Below are 22,848 nucleotides of genomic sequence, written 5' to 3' on the forward strand. Positions count from 1 at the left end.
TATATAAGTTGATATTTATGTTTGTTACAGATATATATATTTTTTAAATATGAAAACTGTCTACTTTTTTCTACCTTTTTCGATGTTTATGTTTTTTTTTATATTATGCATTTTTTTACTTTATTTTTTTTACTGGTTTTATTCTTAACGAGTAAAAGTTCATGGAACCGTAATTAAATAAATTAATAAATGGTTATAATATTTTAGTATTCAGTGGGATGTTTTGCCTGTGGCCTGATTTAGGAGCTTCTTTGAATAGATGCTTCAGTAACAAAGAAACCACAGAAAACTTTCTAGAAGTGTCAAGGTTTAGACCACAACACAAGTGGTAAATGTTTGAAAGATCGAAAACTCGACTTATCAGTTTTTGTGAAACTGAGAATTGAAAGTTACAGAAAATATTGTTTACTTAGGAATTGGGTGTGATTTTTTCAATTCGATTAATCAACATCAAGTTATTTTATCGACAGTAATATCGATAAGTAAAGCGTGTCAAAAATCTTTGATGGAGTTTAGTGTTTTCCACGTTGGCGAGAGTAACAGCATCCGTCAAAATAACTGTTAACGTAAAAATGACGAATTTAAAATATTTTCTTTACTTTTTTTACGAAGAATGCTCTGATTTCCTGGAAATAGAAAAAAATGCTTACTGAAGATTATTTTACAATATTTCAAGAATTTTTACTTTAAGTAAAAATGCAGGTTTAACTCTCTAGAACGTTTGTTCAGGTTAAAATAAATTTTAACAAAGATAGCAAACTTCTTTAACGAGAAATAAAGAAGTTTACCGGTTTCTGATCTGTCGTTAGCTAATTAAAATATCTGCATGATTAAAGGTCAATTATACCAAGAAAAAATTAGAGTCCAAATAAAATTTGTCTGAACTATATATAACTCTAAGTATTATTGTTAGGGCAAAGTAGCATCAAAAATTGCTTACGTTAAGAAAAGTTTGAAGTTGAAGAATTGTTTAATTTTCGTCATAGTAGACAAATTGGGTTGTATAAAAAATGAAAGATAAAACTCCTCATGATAAAGTTATAATCAAATAATTAGTTATTTAACTATGACTTTTATTAAACTTCTTTTTAATTGTACTCAAAAACAATTGATCTGAATTTAAGCAACAAATTTAAAAGAAATTTTAGGCGTTGCCAAGAAAGTGAAATAATTAAGATAAAAATCACATTGTGATTTAATTTCACAAAAATCAACAAATGCAATATTTCCATTCAAATAAAGGTAAAATATTATAAACAGACAGATTATAAACATTTATATTCTTCTTATTGTCTATCTCTGCAGGTATTGTTTCACCTTCTTCAATAATTGTCAACAACAAATTAATTTCTATCTTACTTCGTTCGTCATAATACATGTCGGCCTCGTGCTGTAATTGTAGGCGCGTTGTGGTTGATATGAAATATTCCCATTCAAATAAAGGTAAAATATTATAAACAGACAGACGACAAACATTGATATTCATCTTCCATTATCGAAGATATTGTCTATCTCCGCAGATATTGTTTCAGATTCTCCAATAATTGTCAACAACAAATTAATTTCTATCTTACTTCATTCGTCATAATACATGTCGGCCTCGTGCTGTAATTGTAGGCGCGTTGTGGTTGATATGAAATATTTTCATTCAAATGAAGGTAAAATATTATAAACAGACAGACGACAAACATTGAAATTCATCTTTCATTATCGAAGATATTGTCTATCTCCGCAGATATTGTTTCACATTCTCCAATAATTGTCAACAACAAATTAATTTCTATCTTACTACATTCGTCATAATACATGTCGTTCTCGTGGTGTAATGTAAGCACGTTATGGTTGATGGTGAAATATTTATTTAAAAGGGTGGAGGGGCCATGTGGCCATGTGGAGCGGTGCGTGAGAGGTGGCTAAGGAAAAAGGTTTGGATCCCAGCAGAAATTTATAAGAATCTCCTACCTTCCGGACCTATCTTGTTTTTGACAGGATGCTGGAGATGGCTCTGGGGCACTTCACTTCTCACTTAGTTTTTGAGGTGGTTTTGCGATGCGGAACGGTAAACGGCGGCGGTCAAGACGACTCGGTGGTCAGTTCTTAAATCAACTACTACTGGGCGGTGAGGGACATGGGTGCGGGCGGGTGAGAATATTAATGTGGGTCATATAAATTATAAATAAAAATAAATAAGTTTATAATATCGGTGCAACCAAAGGGTGTTTTTGTACAAGAATATTTCATAGTCCCTGGGCAGCAGTGACAAATGGTGATTTTATTTACAGGTTAGCTGTAAAAAAATCTCATATATTTGTACCTACATAGGAGGTACATAATATAATGTTAGTGACAAATTGATGTTTTTCTATGGTTATGTGTGATACAACAACTCTCATTCATGAAATCAATTCAAACGACGTAACTTCGTGATATATTATATTTTATAGATATATTATCCATTACTTTAATATATAATTCATTCAAAAATAAATAAAAAATGCCATTATGAATTCAGTCAATATTAGGTATTCAATTGAAATATCAACTGGCCGCATTGTTCTAGTAATAAATAGTGCTAAAAACGGCCGCGTGGAGCGCTATATGTCCTGCAATATGACGCATGAAAGTAATTATGGTCTTTTGTCAAAAGTACTATCTCAAAGAAAAATAGTCCTTAAGAAACGCCGTTTAAAATACAGTTTTCCAAATCAAGAATCTTTAAATAATTTGTGTAATCTGCAAGTTTAATCTAGGAGAAAAAACCCGCACTGGGGTTAATACATTCAAAATATAGTATACTTATTTGTGTAAAAAAAATTAACTGGAATAATCGGCTAGTTTCTTGGCTCACCGCAGGCGCTGGGGGCGCTTTATTAAAATTTATATTTATATTAGGATAAAAATACAAACTGTGGAAATGATTTAAAATAAATGGTAATTATTCATTTGTAAATAAAGTTACAATAAAACATTATTATGGTTAGTCAAATATAATAGTAAGCTGCGCTAAATCGCTTCTATACACGGTTCACCCCTGCTGGGCAGATACCTAAAAACTGATTATCTCACCTTCATGTAACAAAAATGATTAAGATACGCTGCAATTGGTGCACCGATGCAGCGCCTTAGGCACCATTAGGTGCGAAAAGGCAATGATGAAGATGATACTGTGGCGAGCACCCGTCCTGTAATACGACATCCTGTGTTGATTAACTTATTTATCCTTCATAAAACATGTGAGAGATTAAATATATCCCCCAGCAAGCGTTTAGTTCCGAGTACGGGTAATGATCTGCTTAATTATTAATGTGAAGTGTGAGATGGTTTATAAGCTTTTAAGGGAATATGAGAGCTGTTTTAACCAGCTGGGACTTATTAAATCTAAATTAACAAGTATCTACTAAACTCAAAGGTCAAAGGTATGATTTATTTCAAAGTGAATAGTTAAAGACAGTCTATGTGATTTTTTGTTGTTGTTGAGATCAATATTGGATAAAGTTTAAAATACTTACGTTCGGTAAAACTGGTTTTAAAACAAACGGAATTTCTATCGGTTTCCCTCATATTTCGTCATTTTTTTCCGGTTATTTTATCAAATTTCTAGTTTATAATATGCAATCTTAATTGATTTGAACTTTTTTAGCATAAATTCAAGGGCTGAATTTTTTAAAAATATTTTTTCAAACCACTATTAAATCCACAAATAATTCATCAAATACAAAGACACAGCTTATAGTGATAAAATCAGGAACGACCCATGTCTGTAAACTTAACCCTACTCGCTAGAAAATGTTGTATTGAGTCGGGACATTTGTAATGATCTAATACCTATACATGCATACAAATAAACGAATATACATATTTACATATGAAAAATACAATGCAAGAACGGGTTCATTGACAAATAACGAATTTCGCAGGAGAGAAAAAATAAGAAAAAAAAAACGTATTTGTGGAGCTGTGGGTGCACGTATTTAATAAAATATGTTTGTAATTCTCCTCTACAGACGCAAATCGTGGCAATTTACTAGGGCTCTAAACAACAACTGAGTTTTGAAAATAGATGTCTCAGAATGCTTCTTGAGAGCCTTAACCACGCTTGTCTACTTTACGAGGCATCAGGTTCTCAACGTCCTGGACGTCCACTGCTGACTGTTCGTCGGCAGTGTATGTCGGAAATTCAGGACAAGAACCTGACTTGGGAGAACGCACAAGAGCTGGCAGCCGATCGAGATGCATGGAGGTTCTTTGTGGATACTATTTGATCCAAATAGGGAGCGGACATGGAATGATGGTTATAATGTTTTTAATTAATGTAATATTTGTTGACATACAATCAGATAAAAGAACTAACAAAAACGTGTACTTTCTTTTTTTTAAAACTTTTTTTGTGAACTGACAAAAATGAGCTCCTTGCAGCAATTGTCGGTTTTGGACTATTTTATTGTCAGCCGTTTATAAGACAATGAACCACATTTTCTTAGTTTTGAATATTCCGTTTTATCAAACTCATTCAGGAGAAAGAAATGGAATTTATATCTCGAAAATCAAAAAAATTCAATGAGCTCGTTTTCGCCGTGTACCCTTCAAATTATATTAACATTCTGAGCACCGGCCGAATACACATAGAATTTACTCTGTGCCCGGCCCATTTTTGTGAAATTTCATGCTTTGTGAAGGGTTTCTTCAATGTGTCATAATTATTATGAAAATATTGGGTTAAATCAATTGAAACTTCTCATAGTTATTTGAAACAATTTAATAAGACATTTATGTATGATGGTTTTGCCAACATTAGCCTTTATGGAGAGCCACATTGCAATGTTCGCACATACACAGGGTCTCATTCCTTTTTTGTGCTTTGTATATCGGAGCCGTGCAAACATGTGTTTTTAATAATCACGCATTGTGTCCCAGTCCCGTGTTTTACGTGGTTTACCAGCAGCAAAAAAGTACTAATAAAAGTCACGAGACGTTAATAAAATGCACTTTTTAGACAGCTGGTAAACCACATTAAAACACGGGACCGGGACACAACGCGTAGTTATATAATCACGTGTATACATGGCTCCGGGATACTAAGTGTTAATGTATACACATTATGTATTGGTTTTCCAACGTTTTACCCAAATGTTTCAATTAATGGGCTATTTTTACAATGTTGTAAATAACCCAATGCAAAAAAATGAGTTATTATTATGATCAAACAAACAAACGAACAAACTATGGCCTTAATTCTCCAATGACCCGTCTTTGTCGTATTGTTAACTCAAGACAAGATCTGGACTTTTTTAGTTTAAGTTAACAACGATTTAAACGAGCACTAAATAAATAGTCCAGATCTTGTCTCGATGTACCTCTTGTTTGTCAATGCTTCTTTTCTTATTTTTTTTGATGTTTTAAACTATTCTTTTATTGTTATATTTAAACCCTATAAATTGTATACATGGACAATGTCCGTTAATAAATAAATAAAATAAAAAATGAGCTAACTTTGAATTTTTAAGTTACAAACTTTAAAATAAAAAAATATTTTTATTTTCTTATCTCAAATTGAATTACATTTTTGCTACATTTCTCATTTTTCGTTTTCACACTCAAAAAAATATTGTGGAAAGTGTTGTGTTACTGGAGAGATTGAGAGCATGACAAGAATTTGCATACAAGACGCCACATCAAGGGTGTGGATACACAAGGAAGAAGGCGATTAGACTGATGAATAAAACATTCCCCAATCGGATCCTAGAACGTCACATCCTGTGACAGGAGAAGAAATAGTATTACGGAAAGAGATTGCATTATCATTCTTATTTTTATCGCATACAATCGTTTTTCTTTTCGGCGTTCATACGTACATTGTAAATGGATTTCTGTAGCTCTGTTGCGTATTAAAAAATATTCCACTCAAACCCAGCAATGTTATTTCAAACGTTGTTTCGAAATACATTTTTTTTGTAAAATAATAATTAATACTCGTATAACGATTGGATTTGTTCTATATTTTTTTGTATTTGGGAGATCGGAGAGATCAATGCATTTATAAGATGCTTTAACCACTCGATTGCCAAACTGGCGGGATGAAAAATGTACCTTAACTCTCGGGAATTTTACCTGCGCACTCTCATTTTGAAGCCTTTTTTGTGATCCTAATTTTTACGTAAAAACGGAATATAATCGCCAGTGGATTGCTACTCTTGGTGGCCGCTTTTATGAACTATAAGTTTATTAGCTTTTAACTCTACAAAACGTCTATATAAATTAAAATAAAATTGAAAATTCGATCAAATAACACGACATTCTTAGAGTGTTAACTAAAATTTTGTACATTGCCATAGATACAACTAATAAAATAAAGACCGCATTACAAATTTGTACCTTCAAAAAAAAACTTTTATAAAATACAGAGACTATTTAAAATAGTAAAAGAATACGGTATTTATACAAATACTGTATCATTAGTCTATTTCAGTCGGTCAGTTTCATTATTCTATGGCGTTCATTTTCAAATTAATCTACCAGCTCGTTGTACTTGTTCGTTTGTAAAAATCGTAATATTGTTTAGTCATATTAGATATTACATATTTTTGAATTTCGAATAAAATATTATAGGTATAAAGTAATACAAACAATGTATAAACTGTTATTTTTTTTTACGAAAAAGCCCACGTTGAATTTATTCCGCGAACCACTTTATTGAAATACTGACAATGGTGGAGATCATATTACTTTATTTAGCTTTAAATACAATAAATAATAAAATAATACTTTTATCTCATAAAATTGAAAAACATTAAAGGTTAAAATCGCGATCCGTTGAATGTGGGTTTCGGCAATGAAGTCAACAACGTAATTTCATGGAAAATATTAATTCGTTTATTAAAAAAAATACAAAAATGCGTTTTGGGCCCTAACTAAAATAAACAAGGAGAATCCCGCTTGAATTAATTACGTTCCAAAACACAGCGGGTACTGAAATTGAAAGCTAAGATCCGCGCTCCAGCCATCGAGCGGTTAAATAATAAATAATTAAATAACAGTAGGTAGCGCAAGTAAAGTAAAGTTTAGGGAAAATTGCACAAAAAGAGTAAAATGTTAAAGTAAAATATATTATATAAATATATATATATAGCTTCACATTTTGCCCAGTTTGGCAAAAACACCAAAAAATCTTTTTAAATTTGACGTAACTTTTTATGGAACTGGCCGTAAATACTATGAACTATTTGGGAATGTTTTTCTTGGTATAAAAATAAAATATATATCCCGTATGCAAAGGAATTATTTGAAGGTTTTTAAAAATATTTAAGCAATTATTATTATACCTTAATTGGAATATATAAAAAAAATTTAACATACGTATTTTTAAAAAAAAAAATAAAATTGTGTTATTATTTTATTATACACATTTATGCAAACAACTGAGCTAAAACTATGTAAACTGTATTTAAATTAGTCTTAAATAACATTTAAAACAGGTATACAATAAAAACAGGAAAGTTAGCAACAAGTCTATCGCACTAAAAAACTATATTTTTTACGTTATGCCGACTACCAACTTGAGCATAAATAATACGAAATTTGAATATCGTTAAATAAAAATTAAATTGGTCATAATGTTGGTAGGCATATAGAACGCCCGATCTGAAATGGTTCATTTGGTCTACAACAATAAAAAAAAAAATACCTTTTCAGAAAGTAACTGAATCACAATATGCATTTAATTAGCACAAGAGTTAGTCTCTTTTTTTTAAGAGTTACAGTGATAACATTTACTAGATGTGTAAAAGTGGATATCTTTAGAATTTTACAAAAACATGTACTCTTTATGAAATTAATGAATAAAAAAAAAAAGGATTCTTGATTTTAAAAAATATGAACAAACCCTAATGTGTATATATAATAACGTTGTTTTTTTTATTTTTATTTTAATATATACATATGTACAGTGCGGTTGAATGTTTAATAAGCTTATGTTAATGCGTTAGTGCCTGTTAAGGAACCAAGTAAACATACAAATTTCGTTTGTGTTAGTAGGCACAATATCTTAAAGAAAATAATAATTATTGATTCATGTATCCATCATTATTTCTGCAGGGATACTGGATTACAACAGCCTCAAAACCCGTCGTAATTTTTTTCTAGGGAAACATTTTTATAAGCTGATTTCCGGAAGTATGGTATATAGGATTTACCAAATAAACTGAAAGAGATCAGTTTGTTGTATAATCCCAAAAATTATACCAGAGCGAGATCTCATGCACTGTTTTATGCACCGCGAATCTATACGAATGCAACTCAGAATTCACCCATGAATAGGGCAATTTGCTAGCTGAATGCGACTTCTGCCCATAATATGAATCTACTTTTCTGTACATATCGGCAGTTTAGCAGTTATCTGCTATATTTTTAAAAGCTTCTACCTTATCTTTAGTCTGCATTACGTGGTAGGTTACACGACCCGTAATAAATTGCAGACAATAATTTGCCAAATAAATAAGTAAATATATATTTTTTTGTTTTGTAGTTTCAGTGCTGCAGAGCAGCGTTTATTTGGTATTTTAAAATACAATTTGTTTCCCACTAAGTCTAAAGACTTTTCGGTAAGACACAAAAAAAAGTATGACTGGTTTATTTTACATTGTTTTATTTATGTTATACAAATTTATTTATTAACAGGCACTATAAAGTATTTAGAAGATATTTTATTTAAAAACGTTCTTTCGCGCACACGCAAGCAAAGTTTATTTGAGATTTAAATAGACTTTACCTACATAGTCACATTTTTTTATTGCATTTGCATTGGTTGGTTGGAAGAAATTGCCATTTGGCAATAAGATTTTTTTATTTTTTTATTTTTTATTTTCTTCTATTTCGGAAACATACAGTACAGTTACATTGTTTTATATTTTACACATTTAGACTTAACTCTAATGCACCAGTGAAGTTTCTATATTATAAAATAATTATATGCAAGGTTTATTAATTAAAGTACAAAAAAGAGAAGGAAAATAAACATAAATAGAAGTTGTTTAAAAATTAAAATTAAAGTAAAAAAATGAAGGAAATTTGTAAAAGTAATTAAAAGTTAAGAATTAAAATTAAACCAATGTACAACTAACATTATGTACAAAATATTAAATAAATTTAAAAAGAATACTACTTAAGGCAGATAATAACTTTAAGGTACGGACTGTTAAATGCACTTTTCTCACCCCGAATCTTGTCTATGAAACGTTTTCCAAGATATTTATTTATCAATCTCCGCAAAATACCATACATTTTTTAAAAATCTTTTGATGCCAAAATTAGATACATACACCTGGCACATATATTATAATAAAATACTCATAATGTTTTTTTTTTAAATCTGGTTCCAATAAAATTAACGAAAGTGTACACTTTTCCCTAGACTTGTTTTTTTTTTATTTTTTAAATAAAATGAATGCTCAGTAGTTTCGTCACGTCTCTACACGTCACTTTGCCAGTTCAAAATAGTCGGGAGAACTGCCGTGTCTTTGTCACCTTCGACGTGCTCCCTGATGACATGACAATACTGACATGGCGTGCCAATCGTGTCATGATGTCAATCACTAGACCGACTAATAAACAACTCGATGTTACCATTATTATACAAGCGCAAGCGTTGGCATTTGTGTCTAATTAAAAAATTAACTATATATTAAAATGTGACGATGCGAATTTATTATCAATTTGATGTTAGTTTCAAATATGCTAAAAGAAATACTTACTTATATTTACGTATTACAAGAGAAGTGTAATTTTTTTTACAGGGCTTATGACCTGTCATTGGCTGGATTAAGTGGCCATTTCACACAATGAGTAAAATTCACAATTTTACCTACGTTTGAACATCCTAATTTCATCAATACTTCCATTTGTTTATTTTTGATGAATTTATTTGAATTAAACCAACTGGCCCGAGAGAAGTCTATAAAAATATTTAACGTTTTCAGGCGTTGCCAAGTGGGTGATATAATTCAGTCAGATGGACCTCGCCTACATCAATAAAGGTTTCAGCTCTGTAACTCTACCAAAATTAACGTGTAAGAGTTGAAGAAATATGGAGGAATAGGTGAAATGTGTGTGTAAAAAATGTGTGTAAAGTAGCCACTTAATCCAGCTAATGACAGGTCATAAATCCAGTAAATGTCTAGAGTTACATATTTCAACCTTTAAATTGCTATCCATTTATGTTGTAATATATTAATCTAAAACTCCTTCTGCGGGGTGAAAAGGGGTCTTTGTCTACAAACATTTGGCAAACTCAAAATATTGTTAACTTATTAATGCATTTAAATAATTGCGGCGTATTTTATTATTTGTTGACTTATCATTTATTATAGCTCTGCGTCCAGGCGAATAAAGAATACAGTTTTGTCTACGAAATAGAACCAGAACTCCAGACGAGTGTTTTCGACTCAATAACTGCTTTCATGTAATAATCCTGACTAAGTCAATTGAGTGAAGATAAGTTCACCTAGTTATATAGTAAGAAAAACGTTTTTCCTACCATTTTTGAGATCTTAAGTTCAATTCCTGGCAGAGTGTATGAGCAATATTTATTTTGAAGTTTTTTTGAACTGCAATATTTCATTGTTTCTGCATAGGTACCTGAAGCGCAAAACTGGTCACCTCACTTTTATGCAACGGATGATTGAACTAAGCTGTATTTGGTTTACTAATGCAGTGTCCTTTGCATCATCATTTAAACTTTTACTCCAAAACAGTGAGGTTAAATTAATAATAGCATTTTAAATGTTTTTTTTTCAAAATTTCACGTCTCCGCGACTTACCACTTAAAAGTTCGATTTCACAGTAAAAAATAGTTTTTAACGTGGTTCTACACTGTAATATTTCATCGTTCCTGTTCTGGCCCCTGAAGCGTAAGAGTGATCACCTTATCTTCAATTTAACGAAATTTATCAAAGTTCGCAGCAATTAGAGTACCAATTTAATGCCGTATGTACCTCTGGGTGCGACAGGTAAATTATGATGATGATCCAGAAGTGAAGTGGTCGCTTAAACCCTTAAAATTATGATAGATCACCCGGTAAATGTTAAGATTTTAATTTTCCTTTCTAAAATAGTGATTTGGTTTCGAGGTTTTACTTTTTGCGACATCTTCAAAACTCGTATCTTAATTATTAAACTATAGTGTAAATGTGTTCAAAAATTTCAATTTTTAATAAGGTTTCAGATTAATTACCAACAAAATCGGCGTTTAATATAATTGATTACAGCTTTGTTCGTACAATAGGAGAAACAAATATAAAAAAGGTACCAAGTATAAATTGTAAGGATGGTTGCTTTTTATTTAACTAGGTGTATGTAACCTGTTCTGAGGTGGCTAGAAATTATTCCTCAGCTATTTAAAAAAAAAATTTATTTCGATTGCATTATTATAAAAGTATATTAGTAAAATTGTTTTAAGATAAAAGCTCCATCTCATCATCTAACTGTTTTCTATATTGAGTCAACGACCATTGAGTTATATATTTCTTAAAGGAGTAAGTATTAATACTTCGTATTATATCGAACGGGAGATCATTGTATTTTTTCGGTGCATCTCGGTCTCGAAGATGTCGTGAAAGTGATGAAACCGATCCCTGGTTATTTTAAATGTGTGGTTTGTGTTACTTGTCTTTTATTTTTATATTGAATTACAATTAACATCCACCAAGAATTTTCACTAACAAAGTTGAACACTACTCAAAGAAGTTCTCTATTTTTGTTGAAAATATTTTGTAATATTCATCTTTCGTTTAAAATACAAGTGCCCATGAAATTGTTTTCTAAGTAGGTACTTTCGATCTGAGTTAAAATGGTGTTAGTCTTTCTGTCTCAAAAAATAATGTTTTCTTAGATACTAAACTTGACACCTCGGGTAGAATAATATTTCTGGAAGAGAGCGTCTCATCTTGATGACGCAACCTTTTCCTGCCATACTTTCCTCGCTTTTGATGAAAAGAAACCCTTATTTCACTGAGTAAATTGAACACGACCTGTTTTGTGTAATGAAATTAGTAAGAACGAATACCCTTTTAGCGGTGGATTATACTCTTTCAGCTCATTTCTAAAAAGAGACCCCGAAACTAATTGAATTCATTATCGATAATGCTTTATTTTCGCCAATTAGCCAAGTACTAAGAAGGCCAGCATCAATAAATATTTCGGCATTCTATTATCATCATAATACCCATCCTAGGGCACTACATTTGAACACTTAATGCAATGTTCCTTGATCATATGTCAATTGTAAACATTGAACCCGGGATCACTATCAAAGTAAATTGTTCCGGGAAAGAAAAATCCCAAACCACGTTTTTTTTAATAAGTTTTTTATGTGTCCAGGCGGATTAAGAATACAGATCTATATTTTAAAAAGAACCAAAACTTTGGAGAGTCTTTTCACATCAATGGCTGCTCTCAGGTAAAAATCCTGAATGAGGACATTGAGTACATAAGTCAGCTTCGTGGAATTGAAAAATTAATTCTTAAAGTTATTTTAACTGCTTTATTTCATTTTTCCTGGACTGGCACCTGAAGCGTAACCGGCTAATCACATCTTTTTTATTTTATTTTTAAATAAATTTGGACTCCTTTATTTAGTTGTCCTACGTGTCATATACTCAGAAAAAAACGTTTTTGTTTGTCTTGAAAATGGGATGTTCGATCACTGATTTTGGTTTATTACCTTTATGAGTCCAATCAGCATTTTTGCAAATTCCAAGAACAATGGCACGTGACAACTACTTTTAACGACTGTGTGGATATCTGTTAAGGATATTCCATTTTTCCTGCATTCTGTTTCAAGATTATGGCGATTATAAAAATGGGCGCTGAAATAACAGATGTTCAGTACTCTGTGAAGAAATATCATCGCATGGAAAATAGTCATCATTCCTTTATTAAAACTATATAGGTAACTTCTCATAGCTCCGTGTCCGGTAAAAATTTGGGTCGTTTCGAAAGTACTTTGGTGATGACGATGGAAGTTTGCTGCATCAGCCAGCGTTAAGAAAAACCTTTTAGTGATTTTACTTGTAAAAGAAGCGCGGTAATGATCCTCCCAACGCTGCTGCGTATTTTGTTTTATACAGCGTTTAGCAAAGCTAAGGGGAAATTCTGAAAAAAAAGGTGCCGTTCTTTTACAAGTTGCGGCTCTTGCTCGTTTATCTGCTCTCTCATTTCCTACGATACCAGCATGTCCTCTTGTCTAGCATATTTTAATAATCATCCTTCTGACTGAATATCTACAGTTAATGGATTTACCGACCATGTATCAGTTATAGCTTGAACGCCTGAACGACAATCTGATCATATTTTTGCAATAACTCACCCCTCTGGTGGTTTTTTTAATAACCGTTCGAGAGCTTCTCGTATTGTGAGCAGTTAATTCTGAAAAACTTTTTTTTAAGCCAATCAACAGGCTTATGGAAGCCTTAACAAATTGGCATTAATGAGAATATATATAACACTTAATCTAAAGAATCTTATAATCTTTTTAAATTTACAAAAGGGATAAATATGGCATAATATAGGCGGAAATGGCAAGTGAGTCATTGCGAGTCAAGAGTGACAACACCGCTTGCTTCTTTAATGCTTGCCCTTGCTGTAAGAACACATCGACGGTACCGTTTAATAAGATCTCGTTCACTGTTCTAAAGATTCTCGGCAGAGGGGAAAAGAATCCGATGTGAGTTTTATAATTTAATAACTTTACTTTACGTAAAAGATGATTGAAATAAGCTGCATTTGGTTTACAAATTCAGTCCCCTATGCACCACTGGATGCAGAAACAGGAATTATGATGACTTAAGCCACCGCAGTGAAATGTCTGTTACACACTTAATTTATTGTAAATTGCAAACGGATGAAAATAAATGTTTTAATGCGTAGTTAGAAAAGAAGACCAGTAGATTACTTAATACATATTTGTACACAATCATATTTGGTGCATAAGACACTGATTTCGGATACCAGACGCAGAGTATTTCGATAATTTGTTACATGAAACCTCAGTGCTCAAATGCTTGTCCTTGATTTGATAATGACCTTCCAGGGAATTGAAGCATGAAACAACTAGATTTTATTGTTGGAAAATAATATGAAAAATTTATAAATTGAACCCTGGACTACTATTCTAGTCCATAGTATATGTATCGTGAATAAAATGCTTGACATTTTTTAAAAAAGAACGCTTTTATTACAAAAGCAGATTTATATTATTAAAAATACATCATTTTATTTATTCACGTATTATAATACATGTGTATATACATATTTTTTTCCATTTTACAGGACTCACCATGTCAATTTATATCATTTGTCGGAGAAGATACTCTACATTAAAACATAAAATTATACTATTTGTATAATAATTATGACTACTTACTTAACTTTTAGAGAATTGATTTTTTCAGAATAATATTTAGATCATTTTCAAAAAATATATTAAAATAAAAATGATATTCTAACGAAATTAGAAATACATGGCTCAATTTTTTTATTCCTTGTAATTTTGCAAATCCTTTTATGCCCATTTTCACTTAAAACCCATTGTTATATGAATATGAAAAGAAATTTTCGTATTTATTGTTAAAATATGCATAAGCTCTGGTATTCGTCGAAATTTTGGTTTGCATTAATGTGTGAAAGTTAAATATTCGCCAGTTTTATTAAACATTTGTCAAGTTTTTTTAATACAATTAAGTATTTGGTTCTGGCATTAATTTGATCCAGTTATTTTATTTGAAACAAGGAAAAATGATCATGAAAATAATACCTCTTTTTAAAAAATAATAACAACTTTGATAAAAAAAAATTTAAGTTCATGTCCATAATTTTTAGAACAGTGATTTAAATTGATATTCATTTTACTTAAAATAATCATTATCCCTATTTTCGCACCCTAAGTTCAATCATCTATTATATAAAGGTAAGGTAATCAGTCTTACGCTTCAGGTGCCAGTCAAGGAACAAAGTAATATTGCAGTTTTAAAAAATCTTTAAAACCAATATTTTACCTACATCTTTATCATCATCATTCCGTTTCCGCACGTAATGGTGCATAGGGTACTGCATTGGTACGCCAATCGCAGCGTATCTTGATATTTTTTGTAACATGAAGAAAAGATGATCAGTTTTACTCATCCGGTGCCAGTCCAGGAGACTTTGAAATATTTTATTTTAAAACGACATTTTTAAGTTAATATTTCATGTCAACCATGTCGGGAATCGAACTCGAGACCTTTCGCATGGTAGGCAATCACGAGACTGATAATTTCACCTACACCTTTCCAGAAATAAAATCAAGAACCTCAAGAATAATAGGCGAACACGTCAACCAAAACACAAAGAGGCGGACATATCTCCACTTGATTTCTTTAGATAGGATTTATTCCTGAGAGCAGCCATCGAGTCAAAAACAGTGTTCTGGTTCTATTTCACAAACACAGCACCGTATTTTTTATCTTTACGGCATAAAACTTAACTTAAGTTGTCCTTCTTATGGTATAATTATCAGCGCGTTTGCCTACCATGCAAGAGGTTTCCGGTTCAACTCCCGGCAAGGTTAACATAAAATATTTACTTAAAAAGTTTTTTTTATACTAGAACATTTCATAATTTCAGAGCCCCGATTACAATGGGAAGATAACAGAGTTATATTTGACAGTCTATAAAGAAAAATCGATATTAGTGTACAAAAATGAGCATATTTGCATGAACATGTAAAGCACCTTCATCGGTAACCTATAATCGAACATGTTTAGAAGAAAATACGGTATGCATATTCTGCTTTTCATACAGAAAACTTAATATTACTTTGCAGATAAAATTGAGGATAAATGTTAACTTTCCATTGTAGTCGAGGCCCTGGACGGGTACCTGTAGCATAAGACTGATCATCTTCCATTCATGTAACAAAAATGATCAAGATACGCTACGCCTGTTATACCAATGCGGTGTATTATGCACCATTAGATGTGGCAAGAAAACAATGGTAATGATGATGATATAACTTATTATTATATCTGTCTTTCAACGGTTTCTTTATTTGAAAATCTACTGTTCAGTTTAAGCAAAAAAAAAAATTGAAAATAAGTTCCAGTAATATGTTAAGTCTTTTTCTGTCCCTACATATGAAATAATATACCTTCATTTATAAATGTGTTAATAAATTATTACTATTCTACCATTTAAATTTTAAATTTCTGTACGTACCTTGGAGAAAAGCGCGTACCAAAAAATTTCGAACTTCTAACAAGACACAGCCACTATGCAGAATCCTTGAAAATCCCAGTTTTTCCGCCTGACTCGAATTCGGCACTGCTTTATATCGGCATTCAATTGTTTCTCGGTTTGATTTATAACAAGTTTCAGTCACCTTTGGCGGTCAGTCGGGGCGCGCGCGCGCCTGGGGTGACGTGCGGCCTGTGTGGCGGCACTCGCTCGACTCGCCTTCTAGGAGGGTGGGACGCGCGCCGACTAATCCGACTACAGGCGAACCGCACCAAATGTCTACTCATTTTCATTTTAAAAATAACTCCCATCACGAAAACCAAAAGCCGTTGGTATGGAACCATAAATAATCATAAATTAGGTCATTGAAATAAAAGTATAATCAATTTAAATACGATTAAATGAAAAAAAAGTTTTTCATTGATTTGTTGGAAGATTTTAATTTTAAAGAGTTTACTGTTTTGGAGTTCTCGACAACTTTAGTTTTGAGAAGAATATATTACAACAGAGTTGACGACTATTTTATAGAAGGGCATATGGAACAAGGCTTATGACCTGTCGTTGGCTGGTTTAAGTGCCCATTTTACACACCGAGTAACATTCACCATTACGCCTATGCTTAAACATTTATATTTCTTCAATTCGTCCATATGTTGATTTTTGTGAAGTTAACTCTTGTGTGGCTGTAATGACACACTAGTCGACAAACGATACAAGTCTTGATATATCTCTCATATTTTTTTAATTTATGAAGTTGTATTTTTTGTAATCTCCAAATGCACATTTTCACACCGGATTTGGGGAGTTAATTTGTATGACTATGCTGGATTTTAATACAAAAAATATTTAACGTTTCTACCCAAAGTATGATGTCCATAAATGCAGCAATATATCTGTATTAGAGAGTGCACGAAGATAGAACACATAACAAGGAAGACAGAGATGCTTTTCTGACGCGTGAATTATGAGCGGCGAATTTATGATTTCATTTTGCTTTGCTATAACAGTGCTTAATTGTCTGTTTATTTTAATAAATTATGGGAAAAAATATTAAACTGTGTTTTTCTTTTCAAATATCTGACCTTTAAAATACTCCGTCTTTTGCTTGTGGTAATACGATGTTATATCACCACGCGCAAAGGTATTATTTACCACTTTTTTTTTTAGTGTTAAAGAGCTGAAACGATTATTGATGCGGGTGAGATTCGTCTGACTGAATTATTTCGCCTACATAATAGGTAACATGTAAAACAAATTATACTTCTTCTTGAACCAGCTGGATTTATCAACATATCTTGAATTATTGAATCCAGTTTTGGACAAACTCAAGATTTTGTAAAGAAATAATGAATTTAAAATATATCCAATGATATATTACGTTCTTTTTTAATTTCGTTTGCAGCTGACTTTTGACAGTACCTACATAGCTATTTATTGTGATTTTCCTGTTTTAATCAACAATAATATTTGTACACTGGCGAGCGAATTGCAAATGTTTTTTTCTAATAAATTGATTTAATATATGGTGTTTTTCTTATTTTGTTCAATCACTTTTTTGCGTTTTTTACTTATGTATAACTTGTAATTTTAGTATTTATTTTTCAGGGGTATGTTTTATTTTTGTCTTTTCATGAAAGCGCATATTCCTTTACTTTCTTATTCTTGATTCAAAGAGCCGAAATCACTCGCAAATGAATGAAAGCGTATAAAAAACATATGAAAAAATACATCAATATTGAAACCAGTATTTTTAAACCAAGGAAATTAAAGGAAACGCCGAATGAAGTATTTGAAAAGGAGAAAAATTAGTTCTCGAGACTTGTTTTTAACAAAGTTGCTGTGGAAACATTTTTGATAGTGGACGAATTTCAAGATGTTCAAGATTTAAATATTGATTTATGAGTTTCTTTTTTTATAATTTTTAATTATACTGTGAATCGTATTATGCATTTATAATATCAATAGGAAGAGTGCTCTCTCGAAACAAGAGTTGTGTTCTGTTATAAAAATCAACTTATAATATGTGTAATAACAAAGTTTTAATTTCTATAATAATTCTTCCTGAATGGTTACAAAATAAACACCAATTCATAAAATCAATGAAAATTTACTGTTTTTTTTTTCAAATCGATATGTTTTTGTTCGGTTAACAATTCATCAAAAATTTTAAGAAAATAATTGAAATATTTGTTTTTCAATTTAGAAACATTTAGAAAAATAAATCAAATTAATAGAAAGATAAAATAAATATATTTTTGGTATAACAGTTTTTTTTTGTTATGTAACTCATATCATATATCGTATAACAATTTTCATTATTTTCAAAACCACGCCATATCAGAATATTAATGAAAACTTGATTATTTATATGTACCTGGGATTAAATTCAAGGAAAATTACATTTCTCCCTCAAACTCAACCAAGAGATGTGACACGGAGAAAGCGTGTTTAAACATAATATAATATTATGTTGTATCATGATGATTTGCTTTTCTTAAGCTTTTCTTATTTGACTTCAAAGGGAGTTATAAAGTAAATATCTACGCAAATGCTAACTAGAGGCGTGAATTTCACAGAATTTAACAATCACACTCAGACTTGTCCAAAATACATAAATGATTAATCGTTATCTTTTTGTCCAATTTTGCGTAATCGTTTTCTTTTTAAAAAGTTTTTCTGTAGAATTTCAAAATATTATCATAGAATTCATTCAACAAATAATACGTTAGGTAAATCATTAAGAAGTTTTATAATATATTTATTGTATATGCATTAAATTCGTAAAATTCAATTTTAAAATTTGATTAAAGCTGAAATTTAAAAAAATAGAAAATAATAAAAAAAAGAAGAATGAAATCCAATAACAGTGTTTTATTATGAATACTTTACCAAATTATATAATAATTAGTCAGATCAAATAAAAACACACTTTTTTACTACTAATTCAAACTTGAACTTCAATTGTAAACGAGGGCTAGTTTTCAAACCGTACATGCGCTCTGTAAATGCAAGAGTTAGGATGATTTGAAGAAAAATAACGCTTTTAAATAATATTTATGATAACAAATAGAAAAAATAAATTAAAGTACATTTCTGCAGGATAAAACTATGTTTAGTATACGTATGTGACTGCTTATATCAGATTTTGGCGATAAGTTACTTTCTATTAAGTTACTGGTAATTTTCTATTCTATTGGTGAAAAAGTCGGCCATTTTGAGAAGCTTGTCAAAATTGACATGCGTATTTTAAAATGCTTTTTGTGATATTTTATGGCAAAAAACTTCAATGTTGACATAAGTAATAGAGACATTGAGATTTTACGAGTAAACAGTGCGTACGGATTGCATAGGTAGTTGTTACAAAAAGTTAATATTTTTACTAGTATAAATAGCCTCTCCTAAACAAGTGACATTTTTAATATAGGCACTGCTATTATTTACCCTTAGGTTTAAAGCTTAAGTCACCAAACCAGTTTTTAAGAAGTAGACGAGATGTGAAGTATACCCCATCCTAGAGACAGGAAAATTTAGATAATGGACTGTATTTTTGGGTTAGGAAGATTGTGCAACTCCACTGACCTGCTGATGTTGAGGCATAATGTGATGCTGGAACCTGGTGGAGAAGCTGGCGGTCGGGAGACGCTGGCACAAATTGTAAAGAGTTAGCAGTGTAGCTGGACGCTGGCACACCTCGCTTTTCGAACGACTTGTTGGAAGCACTTCACTTAGTTGATGTTATATTAGTACTAAAAAAATAATTCTGTTTCCGACACTAGAACTATTGTTACACAGGAAATGGGACGAACAGGTAGGTAGATATTGTTTTGGTTGAGAGTTGTTCCGAACACCAGTGAACCAAACATTTATTATAGAAATAAAAGATGAATGATACTTTAATCCTCAAATTTGGAATATCCAGTGACCGGTTTCATCGCTTCATCTTCGAAACTGGTCTATGCAAGACGAGATTGCACATTCCAAATTTGTGGATCAAACTATCACTCGTCTTTTTTTCTTTAATAAATTACAATGAACTTTCATCAAGAATTTTCACTTACAAACTTAAATATTTTAAGTAACAAATTATTCTTACTTTTTTTCTTACATAATTCCATAAAACGGGCATGAATTCAAGTGGTTTAACTGTTTTTTTAAACAATTTTTGAAGACATAATAAGTTCACGTAGGATCATTGAATAAAAGAAAAAAAATATGTAATTTTAAATACTAGCATTTCTTTACCAAAACGAAAATTTAAAATTTTGCTGCCATAGTTTAGAGTTGGGACTTATGTCTCAAATAATGTTCAATGAACTTATGTATGTTAATAAATAAATAAATAGTTCTTTAATTGAATTCATCTTTAAATCGTTGAAAAAAAATTCCTTTGACACAAAGTCTTTATGTGAGAATCAATGTACCAATTTTTTTTCTTGGTTTTTAGAGGCGTAATTTGCAGGTATATCAAAAGTTTATTTTTAACAGAAATACTTTGAATATATAGTTTCTATTTAATGCATGTTTACTTTATTTTTCCAATTGCGTGATTTTGAAAAAGGACAGCGTTTTAAAATGAAGAAATCGTTTGATTTCCTTACTTTTAAAAAAACAACAGCCTTAAGCATTTCTTGACAGTGGGTACATTAAAGTTTCAATGTCAAATATTTCTAGTGCCCGACTTATATTGCTATTATTACTTTTTTCAATTCATATTTCGATAACTTTTGAGTGCTTCTTTCGAAACATTAAAATTGGCCTTTTACGTATTTTTGTAGCGTATACACCACCAATGAATGTGAATACGTAGTAAATGCTGACGTTGATTTATGTTGTAATGTAAACTCCTACTTTGCTTTTCATTACTCGTTACCTTCCCATAAATCAACTCCTACTCTTTGCATATTTCCAAGTTCATCAAAATTGTACTAACTGAAAAATTTGAGCATCAGGTGCCAACGTATGATATATGAAAAAAGTGCTGTAAAATGGGGAATTTCATTGCTTCGAGAAATTAAACACTCAGATTGTAAAAAATATTTCCTTACATTCGGGAAAAATAATAGCATTTGATTGTACTTCGAAGTTTCTTAAAAATGCATGAAAGTAAAAAAAAATAATATTTTAATAAAAATTAGCTACAATAATCAATCAATTTAATCAATCAGTTCATATGGACAAGGAATGGAAACATACTTGTGAGAAAATATAATAATTCCCCTGTTTTGAAAATCCGAGATGCTAATGATATTTAAGTACAATAATAAAAAATAACCGTTTCTTAATTACTAATTACCAGATTCTTATCGTACTCCGCCTCGACTTAAAGTTGAATTACAAAAATCCGGTTATTTTTATGACAAATTTTGTATTTTTTTTAATTTAGTAAAAACACAAGACAATAGTTCTTCAAAAATAAATCATTAGTTTGTATCTACCAAGGTAAATTATGCGTACAGAACCTTTCAAACGTACCTCACATGACGGTATCACATTCTTTCTAAAAATATTTATATTGTGTGTTTTTGTTGTGTACGAACTGTAACGTAAAACTGATAAAATTATGTAAAGGTACGCATGGGATTTTTCATTACATTTTATGTTAAGTTTTTTTGTTAAAATTCATAATTTTTAAATTTAAATACCGACATACTATTTTTTCGTTTAAATTGTGTACTTTTTGTTAAATTGTATCAGTATTTATCATTATATTTTTTAAATTTTTAGATTCTTTTAATATAACTCATGGGAAAAATTGCAATTTAGTTCTCTCTCCACATAACATGTTAGTATTATATGTAAAGACATATATTTTTTACTAATTTGTAAATGTTTTTTTCTTTTCATTTTTCTTATTCTTTTTAATTCATTTATATTTACTATTTTTTTTATAAATATATGTCTGACTTTATATTTATATATGTAGAATATGTTAAAACCCACAGGACGTTTAAATAAATGAATACATTATTGACTTTGGTTTTAACCCGTTGATTTATGTTGTTTTTTTTTTCAGTTGTATCTGAGTCAAGTTTGTGAAACAAAGTAAAAATATACCCGACGCTTAACTTGAGACACACGGAGTATTTCATATAGTGAACATGTTTTACCTAAGGGGCACAAAATAAATGTATTCAATATTTCAGCAAAAGCACCCTTAAGGAGGTTTGGCATTTTGTACTCCTTTATGTTGGGTTTTGGTCCGATAAATAATAGCTATAACCTGAGAGTTATATCAGATTACACCGTGTTTGTGTACATCATGTTTCCGGGAATACTTTCCTTGTGATTCAAAAGGCCGGAGGCGTGTTGCTCTAAGATACAACATTTCGATAACTCATCATTATTTTACGTGCGTAAAACTTACGCATATTAACAATGGTGTTAACGATTTCAGGATCACGAAATGATAACGAAATACGCCTTAACAACACGTAAAAATACCAATGACGTTGAAAGGAAATATAAAACTAGTATTATTTGTAAGAATATTCGATGACAAGAAAATAATAAATTTATAATAAGGCCTTACTCAAAAATTTGGCGTAAAGTATAGTGGTAAAATTTGTATGGGAATCCCATCCTTATTAT

General features: G+C 30.8%; 1 protein-coding gene across 1 annotated transcript in view; it reads right to left on the bottom strand.

Annotated features, from left to right (window-relative positions):
* LOC148274497 (uncharacterized) overlaps positions 1-16,477 on the bottom strand; it is a 250,939-nt gene extending 234,462 nt beyond the window's left edge. Inside the window, exon 1 of the mRNA XM_088237034.1 lies at positions 16,243-16,477. The gene's annotated coding sequence lies outside the window, so the exon portion shown is untranslated. The remainder of the gene's footprint in view (positions 1-16,242) is intronic.
* Positions 16,478-22,848: the final 6,371 nt, after the last annotated feature.

This window comes from Micrasema longulum, unplaced genomic scaffold (genome assembly GCF_059751315.1).
Source record: "Micrasema longulum isolate JH-2025_06_02 unplaced genomic scaffold, ASM5975131v1 h1tg001639l, whole genome shotgun sequence".
Classification (NCBI taxonomy): domain Eukaryota; kingdom Metazoa; phylum Arthropoda; class Insecta; order Trichoptera; family Brachycentridae; genus Micrasema; species Micrasema longulum.